General features: G+C 41.0%; 1 protein-coding gene across 1 annotated transcript in view; it reads left to right on the forward strand.

The window, feature by feature from the left end:
- The first annotated feature begins 591 nt into the window (after positions 1-591).
- The window catches only part of USP49 (ubiquitin specific peptidase 49), a 112,338-nt gene continuing 103,756 nt past the window's right edge, over positions 592-9,173 (forward strand). The window contains exons 1-2 of the mRNA XM_011944726.1: positions 592-1,115; positions 3,177-3,258. The gene's annotated coding sequence lies outside the window, so the exon portion shown is untranslated. The remainder of the gene's footprint in view (positions 1,116-3,176; positions 3,259-9,173) is intronic.

The raw sequence follows: 9,173 nt of genomic DNA on the forward strand, positions 1-9,173 counted from the left end.
GCCCAGGGCGGGGGCGGCGGGAAACGAGAGCCGGGAGTCGGGGCGCGCCGGCGTCTTATTTTGGCGGGGTGGGCGACGGCTGGGTTGGGGCAAAAGCCTTGAAGGGAGAGGGAAAGGAAGGTTTGGGGGCGATGGGGGGAACCGGGTTGAGAATGAGATGAGGAGGATTAAGGGGAGAAAGGGTTAGAAGCCAGGGAGAGGAGGAGTGAGAAAAAGCCAGCCAAGGAGGTAGGAAGGAGGCAAAAGCCAGGGTGGTGGGCGTTAAGGAACCCGGGCAGGGAATGAGGTTAGGGCTGGGAAAAGGGATCGTGGGGTTAGGTGTAAGAGCAGGGGTTTGAAGGGGAAAGCTTCGTAGGGGGTGGTGTTGGGGTGAGGGGTACCGGGGTAAGTGTTGGAAGTGGAAGACAAGGAGGGGCAGAGCTGGGGTAATAGTTGGGAGTAGGAAAGAGAGAGTGATTAAGAGCCAGACGTGACAAGGGTGTGAACTAGTGCGGAGCGAGATGAGCTGAAGGACTAGGACCAGCGGTGTGGTGTAAACTGCTGGCGAGGTTCTGAGAAAGGAATGGGTTAGTGGGTGGGCGATGGATGTAAATTCTGTAAAGTGAGGGGGGGCAAATGAGACCTGGATTGGAACCAGGTGGAGTCCGGAATAAGAGTGTGGTGGAAGGGCGAAAGGAAACAGATAAGGGATGGGTGTCTGTAGGACAATTCTGGGAGCAGAAAAGCTGAAAGGAGACTAGAGTTAGGGTGTAAGAAGTGATGGCCATCTGGGACCAGGATAACTGGGGAATTACTTTAATTGAAGAGGTTCAGCAAGATCCAAGGTGAAAACAGTGAGGTGAAGAGACAAGGCTAAAAGCAAATGGTGAGAGGAGCAGGAAGAGATGGGCCCCAGGATTTAAAGGATGAGATGGGGAGTAAGGGAAGAGAAGGGGGCTAAGGGAAGCTCGGGGAGTCCTGATGGATGTAGAACTGGGGTAGACTGCACGGGGGTGGGAATCGAATGTGCGTGTTGTGGGGAGTTGCTCCAGAAGGTCTGCAAGGGTCAGGGCAGAAATGCTGTAGTGAAAGATCAAGTGTAAGAGAGCCTTTGGTGCAGAAGAGAAGGAACCATGGTGAGTGAAAGGGGACCTAGAGACGGGTAAAGACTAAAAAGTAAGGGCAGAGGTGGGGGGTGCAGGAAAGGAATTCTTTGTTGAGGAGAGAACTGTGTGTTGAAACTGTGAATCCTTTTGTCCCTAAAAGTAGGAAATTCCAGAAACCTCTTTCTCTCTTCAGGGAATCTTGAATCCACTTCCACCCTTCATTGCTTTTGATTTGACTTTCCTGTCCACTTTGAAGAAATGAGACTCATTTTGATTTGATTTTTTTTTTTAGGGATGATAAAGCGTAAACTCTGGGTGTTGAAAACCTCTGCATTTCACTAGTGTTGTGATATTGCGGGGAAAGGGTGTGCTTATTTAGAGTGTACTCGAGTGATGTGATAGTTCTGGTGTTGTAGGAGTGCTGTACCTGACAAGTGCTGGGCTGTGTTTTATGGACAGCATTTTCATTTTCCATGGAGAACACATTGTTGTTGGGATAGAGAAAGATGATAATCTGTTTGTTTTGATTAATCAACCAGGTTTCTGCTTATCGTTTTCAGTGGCTGGAGAATGTTAAGAAGTCATTTCAGAGAAAGGCAAATAACCAACCAAGGAAGTTTACTGGAGGAGAGATTTAAATCAGAGCTGAGGGCTTTGAGTTCCTGAGCTGCCTTTAGCTTTGTGTGGGACGTTTCATGCTGTAGTTGGTAACCCACCCATTTAACAAAATGGAATAAAGAAAGGGAGAATTGTAGAGTAATGGAGGATTTTAGAGTGGCAGACTTATTTTTTAGGATAAATAAATTTATGAGTAATTTTGATGGAAAAACATCTCTCCAAGATAATATTGCACGCTGGGTCTTTGGACAGCTCCACTGCCTTTCGTGTTTTATGGTTGTGAATAAAGAAGGCCAGATTAACACTAATTTTCTAGAAGCTTTTGATTTTTAAGACACCTTTAGAAATGAAAAGGAAGATAAGAAATTTGGGGCAAAATTTGAATTATTCTTACTTAGAATTTTGTTTTAATGATTTTATTCAGAAGCTTTTACATTTAGCTAAGAATATGAATGAATATTTGTTTTGCATTTGATGGTGCCAAAGGATAGCATATAATTTACTTAGGGAAAAATGCAAACAGTTGTTGAGAATCTTGTTTGGGGTTATTTCATTATGTACACTCAGATGCACAAACAGACTTTTTTATTTTCAAAGTTGTATAAATTTTGGATTGACACTCTTTTGCTGGTGTTTGTATAAATAGCAAGGATTAGGTTTATGACATTCATAATAGTTAACAAAGATTATATTTTGATTTGTGGATTTGAGTAACAATGGTTATTAATGTATATGAATAATTTAGAAAACTTTCTGCATTCAGCTACTGTGTTAGTGGCATAGTATTTAGTTTGTGGTTTGTTTCCTGGGTTGTATTAAGCAAGTGTTCAAGGTGACTAGATGTATTTAGCAATTTAACAGAGGATTTTGGTAAAAATTACTATTTTCGTCACTACATTTTAAAAGGATTAGTTTGATACGTTGACTTTCAAGATTAAGAGTAACTTTGATATGAGGCACTTGTTTCAGTGAGATGTGTGTGCATATTCTCTTTATAGATGTGTTTGGGCTGGCATTAGTAGGATGTACTCTATATGGTATTGCCATGTTTATAATGTAATTGTAATTGTTTTATGCTCAATATCTTTATATAATCGATTATAGACTTATTTGATATTGGTAAGGAAGAAAATATAAACTGTAAGATCAGCCAAGGGAAAGAGTGAGTCCTGCCTTTTGTTTCTGTTGGCAGCGGCCTTAGTGTGCTAAACCAGAGCCTCATTGTCAATGGTTATTTCTCAGTCGCTATTTCTAAAACTGAAAATGGATTTTTAAAAATTGAGATAATGCTGTTTATCAATAAGGACTCCAATGATAAATTTAAGCTTTATTTTCATTTGTTCGTCAAGTACAGTTCTACCCAATTTAACTTTATTTTGGTTATAATCTTATTTGCTAGGCAAAAGCTTTTAAATTTTTATTTTTAGATTTATTAAGTTGTACATAATTAAATGTTTTCCTGGTTAATTGTAGATTCTTTGGATGGGAAGAGACCTTGAAAGGACTTCTAGTTTATCCAGCAACTCCAGTCAATATCCCACTTAAATAATTCCAGGTAGATAAAAATTTATCCTATTTTTTAAAACAAATCTTCAGCAGTAATGTGGTAACCTCTAGATAATCTTTGCAAGCATTTAATAATTTATCTATCAGGAGAGTCTGCCTTCTCTCTAACCAGCACATGTTTAATGCTATATATTTGTTTGTTTCCTCTTGCCCCATTCTCAATTTTTGAGTAAAAACATCTGTGTACTTTTGTATTTATAAGACCTTAGTTCTTCATAAACTTAATAATAGTAGCTAGCACACATATAATGCTTTTGTGCCAGATTCTTCTGTAAGCACTGCAAATTGTAACTTGTATACTCCTCAGTAGCAATCCTATGAGGTAGGTACTATTACTATTCTCATTTTACAGGTGATGAAATAGAGTGTCCTTGAGATTAAATGATTTGTCCAAGATTATACTCAGACATTCCTGCAAGTATTTATTTGGTAGTTAATTATCTTATATTACAAATAATACTATGTTTTGTTAAATAGTAACCCAGTGATACATTTAATCTTTATTTTAGTTCAAAAGTTAGAGTTCTAAGTGGTGGGATGGGATTCCAACCTTTGCATTTTGCCAGCAGAGTCTGTGCTTTGGTTTTACCTCTGGTTTGCCTGTTGTGAAGTTCTCCCTCACTGTGCTCTTCTTCAGATTCAACGCTTAACAAGTCTTGTTTGCCAATCTTTAAAAATTATCCCTGTAGTCCTGTTACTAACCTTTTATCCGTTCCTTTCTAGATGGGGAAACTGGGGTAAACACTGTAACGATTATGTATAATGTAAAGATTACATCAAGGTTCTTGCATACTTCTATTTTTTCATTCCAAAATTGTATTTACAAAACAACCCCACACCAATAAAAAAATGCCTTATTGCATTGCGGATTACGCATCCAGAAAACTGCCCTGTAATTGTTATATACTATGACATGTTTACAGTTGAAAGATTATTGTTGTTTGAAGAAAAATGAGTTTTTTTCTGACTTCAGATTTCAGTGCAAATATCCGTAAGCAAAACCTGGTTATACCCTTACTAATTTTTTACTATTTTCTCTTTATGTGTGCCTAAGTGATATACCAATTCCCCCATACATTATTATTGTTATTATTATTTTTGAGACAGAATTTCGCTCTTTCGCCCAGGCGAATGCAGTGGTGCCATGTCAGCTCACTGCAGCCTGTACCTCTCTGGGACTACAGATGTGCGCCATCACACCTGGCTAATTTTTGTATTTTTTGTAGAGACAAGGTTTTACCATGTTGCCCAGGCTTGTCTCGAACTCCTGGGGTCAAGCGATCCGCCCACCTTAACCTCCCTAAGTGCTGGTATTACAGGTGTGAGCCACTGTGCCTGGCTCCCCTATACTTTAACTGGTTAAGTAAATTGATCCAGTCTTTTTTTTTTTCTTTTTTTTTTTTTTTGAGATGGAGTACTGCTCTGTAGCTTAGGCTGGAGTGCAGTGGCGCCATCTTGGCTCACTACAACTTCCACCTCCCAGGTTCAAGTGATTCTTCTGCCACAGCCTCCCTAGTAGCTGGGATTACAGGTACCCACCACCACACCCAGACAAGTTTTTATATTTTTAGTAGAGACAGGGTTTCACCTTGTTGGCCAGGCTGCTCTCAAACTTCTGACCTCGAACTCCTGACCTCAAGTGATCTCCCAAAGAGTTAGGATTATAGGCGTGAGCCACCGTGCCCAGCTGATCCACCCATTTAAAAAAAATAATTAACAATTACTGAGTGTTTACTAGGTGTCCAGCATTAACTGAGTATGTGAACTGTTTGAAACTTGAAACAGCCCTATGAGAGAACTTCTGTTGTTAATACTCTTATTTTTTGGTGACTGTTGATTTTATTACAATTTTTTATTTTTATTTTTATTTTTATTTTTTTATTTTTATTTTTTGAGACGGAGTCTCACTCTGTCGCCCGGGCTGGAGTGCAGTGGCCCGATCTCAGCTCACTGCAAGCTCCGCCTCCCAGGTTCACGCCATTCTCCTGCCTCAGCCTCCCGAGTAGCTGGGACTACAGGCGCCCGCCACCTCGCCCGGCTAGATTTTTGTATTTTTTAGTAGAGACGGGGTTTCACCGTGTTAGCCAGGATGGTCTCGATCTCCTGACCTCGTGATCCGCCCGTCTCGGCCTCCCAAAGTGCTGGGATTACAGGCTTGAGCCACCGTGCCCGGCCAACAATTTTTTAAATGTATGGAAAAGTTGCAAAAATGATACAAGAAATTCTGTATACCCTTACTCAGTTTTACCAATTTTTTTCATTTTGCCCCATTTGCTTTATCATTTTCTCTCACTTGAGTATTTTTAAACAAGTCAGATTGAAGAAGATGCATATGAAGACCTTAATTTTAAAGAAGAAAAAGGGAGAATGTTTTGAGTATTTCAGAAAGTTTAGTTTGTATTTGATTTCAGTCAAATACTTGAAGCAAAGGAATCTCAAGATTGGGTTTAGAATGGACTTTGTGTTTTTATGGTCTTGTCTCCAGTACATTCTGAGATTCTTTTACTTGTGAATGATGGGTTTTCAGGTCTCTCCCCATTAGAAAAAACTCTATCATAGTGTACCCATCTGTTGGGAACCTCTTTAGCATGTGGCGTGGTGTGCTCATGCATGGATGTGTCCTCAGGACATGCTAGCTATGGAGGGATGGGTGATTATTGTGTGAGAAACAGGAGCCATGGGGCCTTTCAACACCACAACCAAGAAATATTTAGGTGAAATACATATTTTAAAGACTCTTATGTAGCTTCAAGGAGCTGGAAAAGATCAAAGTGCAAAATGTATTGCTTTAAGAATATTGGTTGGCTGGGTGTGGTGGCTCACACCTGTAATCCTAGCACTTTGGGAGGCTGAGGCAGGTGGATCCCTTGGGGCCAGGAGTTTGAGAATAGCCTGGCCAACATGGTAAAACCCCACCTCTACTAAAAATACAAAAATTAGCCAGACATGGTGGCACGTGCCTGTAATCCCAGCTACTCGGGAGACTGAGGCAGGAGAATCGCTTGAACCTGGGAGACAGAGGTTGCAGTGAGCTGAGATCAAGCCACTGCACTCCAGCCTGGTCAACAGAGCGAGACTCTGTCTCAAAGAAAAAAAAAAGAACATTGCTTGGGATTAATACAAATAGGTTTGCCATATGATGAGGGGATGAATGGAAGTATCTTAATATTTTGTTACCTTCCCCCCAAATAAACTTAAATTTTGGGAGTCTTTTCTGTTGTTGTCACATAAGGAAATTTAACTGACTCCCTTCCCATCATTTAAGCTTCATTAAAATGATGGCCTGTCTTATTCGATAAACTTGTGACCTGAAGGAGGTCCTCTCAGTTTAAGTGGAAGGAATATTAACTATATTCTGACAAATGTAAAATACGGCACTTGTGGCTGGGCGCAGTGGCTCACACCTGTAATCCCAGCACTTTGGGAGGCTGAGGCAGGCAGGCGGATCACCTGAGGTTGCGAGTTTGAGACCAACCTGACCAGCATGGAGAAACCCCATCTCTACTAAAAATACAAAATTAGACGGGCGTGGTGGCGCTTGCCTGTAATCCCAGCTACTCGGGAGGCTGAGGCCAGAGAATTGCTTGAACCAGGCAGGCGGAGGTTGCGGTGAGCCGAGATTGTGCCATTGTACTCCAGCCTGGGCAACAAGAGTGAAACTGTCTCAAAACAAAACAAAACAAACAAACAAAAAAACGGCACTTGTGGGCTTCTTTTCCTTTTTCCGCCCTCTTTAAGCAGTTATCAAAGCTGTGAAATATAGCTCTTTGTTAAAGCTGATGGTAGGCCAGGCAAGGTGGCTCACACCTGTTATCCTAGCACTTTGGGAGGCTGAGGCAGTTGGATCACTTGAGGCCAGAAGTTCAAGACCAGGCTGGCCAACATGGTGAAATCCTGTCTCTACTAAAAATACAAAAATTAGCTGGGCATGGTGGTGCATGCCTGTAATCCCAGCTACTTGGGTGGTTGAGGAACACAATTTGCTTGAACCTGGGAGGCGGAGGTTGCAGTGAGCTAAGATTGTGCCACTTCATTCCAGCCTGGACGACAGAGTGACACTCCGTCTCAAAAAAAAAAAAAAAAAAGCTAATTGTAATAATTAAAAACACTCCCCTTTCATAAGGATGAAAAAATTACAGATTGTTTGGAAAGCATTCTTTCTAGTCATGTGTTATTGTTTTGGAGACATGGGCTATTTTTAAAGACTGTAATACTATCCCTTTTCCATTCACATGTTAATAGAAGTCTGGAAAGTAAGGCATTCTCCTGAAATTTTCAGGGTTTTTTATTATATGTCAAGTTGTAAACAGCATTCTGTGACAGGTAGTTTCTCTCTTTGTCTTTTATTGAGCTAATTAGTGATTTACACTCTTGTAGCATCTCTTCCAGCTTTACTGTGTGAAAATGTCTGCTACTCTGTGCCTTCTATGCAGCCAGGGCTGGCAAATGATTGAGGGCAGATGTTGGTTAGCACATCAGAAGGATCAGGGATAAAATTCATTTTTCTTTTGTGTTTTTAAAGATATGTTTTAAAGGCTTTTGTCTATGTCTTTGCCCCACTCCATTATCCCCTACCCTCATTCAAATAGGAATGTTATGACCTCCGTAACCCAGAGCTACTGTTCTTGATTCAGTTTTGGATTGTTTTCTATCCTGTTCCCCACCCCCACCGAAACGTTGTGTCGTGGGATTTAGGGAGGATTAGCACGGCAGTCTGGCATAGTTTAGAGCCCAGGAAGCTGGTCTTCACTGCTCCCTCCCATCATCAGAATACAGAGCTTTCAGTCATTGTCTTTAGAACCCAGCAGTGCTTCTCTTGCTGGGCAAGTTGCATGAAAGATGGGAGGGCAGCACTGTTGCTAGTGAGTTAGAAGGATACTTTTGTATGATGCTCGTATCTTTCCAAAGGAAGGATAGGCTCTGCTGTTGTGTTAGCTTTTTCAAAATGCAGCAGAGAATGGCAAAAAGATAATTTATAGCTTGGCTTTAGCATTTTGTCGCATTGGTGTCCTGCTCTTTCCTGCCTCCTGCTCTTTCAGTCTCTAACATGGGAAAGATGTGTAGGATATGTCATGTGCTCACTTGGATGGACCATGTAGGTGCATTAAAATAGCAAGAGCTTTGACTTTGAAATAAAGTCTTTAAGGATCAATTTGTTTTGTAGATATAAATTGTAGTTGAAAATGAAAGGAAGAGTAGATAGGGGTTTGCTGATTTATCAGCTTTTTTTGAGACGGAGTCTTACTCTGTGGCCCAGGCTGGAGTGCAGTGGTGCAATCTCGGCTCACTGCAACCTCCATCTCCCGGGTTCAAGTGATTCTCCTGTCTCAGCCCCCAGGGTAGCCAAAACTACAGGCAGGCACCACCATGCCCGGCTAATTTTTTGTATTTTTAGTAGAGATGGAGTTTTGCCATGTTCGCCAGGTTGGTCTCAAACTACTGACCTCAGGTGATCTGCCCGCCTCAGCCTCCCAAAGTGCTGGGATTACAGGCTTGAGCCACCGTGCCCGGCCAACAATTTTTTAAATGTATGGAAAAGTTGCAAAAATGATACAAGAAATTCTGTATACCCTTACTCAGTTTTACCAATTTTTTTCATTTTGCCCCATTTGCTTTATCATTTTCTCTCACTTGAGTATTTTTAAACAAGTCAGATTGAAGAAGATGCATATGAAGACCTTAATTTTAAAGAAGAAAAAGGGAGAATGTTTTGAGTATTTCAGAAAGTTTAGTTTGTATTTGATTTCAGTCAAATACTTGAAGCAAAGGAATCTCAAGATTGGGTTTAGAATGGACTTTGTGTTTTTATGGTCTTGTCTCCAGTACATTCTGAGATTCTTTTACTTGTGAATGATGGGTTTTCAGGTCTCTCCCCATTAGAAAAAACTCTATCATAGTGTACCC

This window comes from Colobus angolensis, unplaced genomic scaffold (genome assembly GCF_000951035.1).
Source record: "Colobus angolensis palliatus isolate OR3802 unplaced genomic scaffold, Cang.pa_1.0 Scaffold105, whole genome shotgun sequence".
Classification (NCBI taxonomy): domain Eukaryota; kingdom Metazoa; phylum Chordata; class Mammalia; order Primates; family Cercopithecidae; genus Colobus; species Colobus angolensis.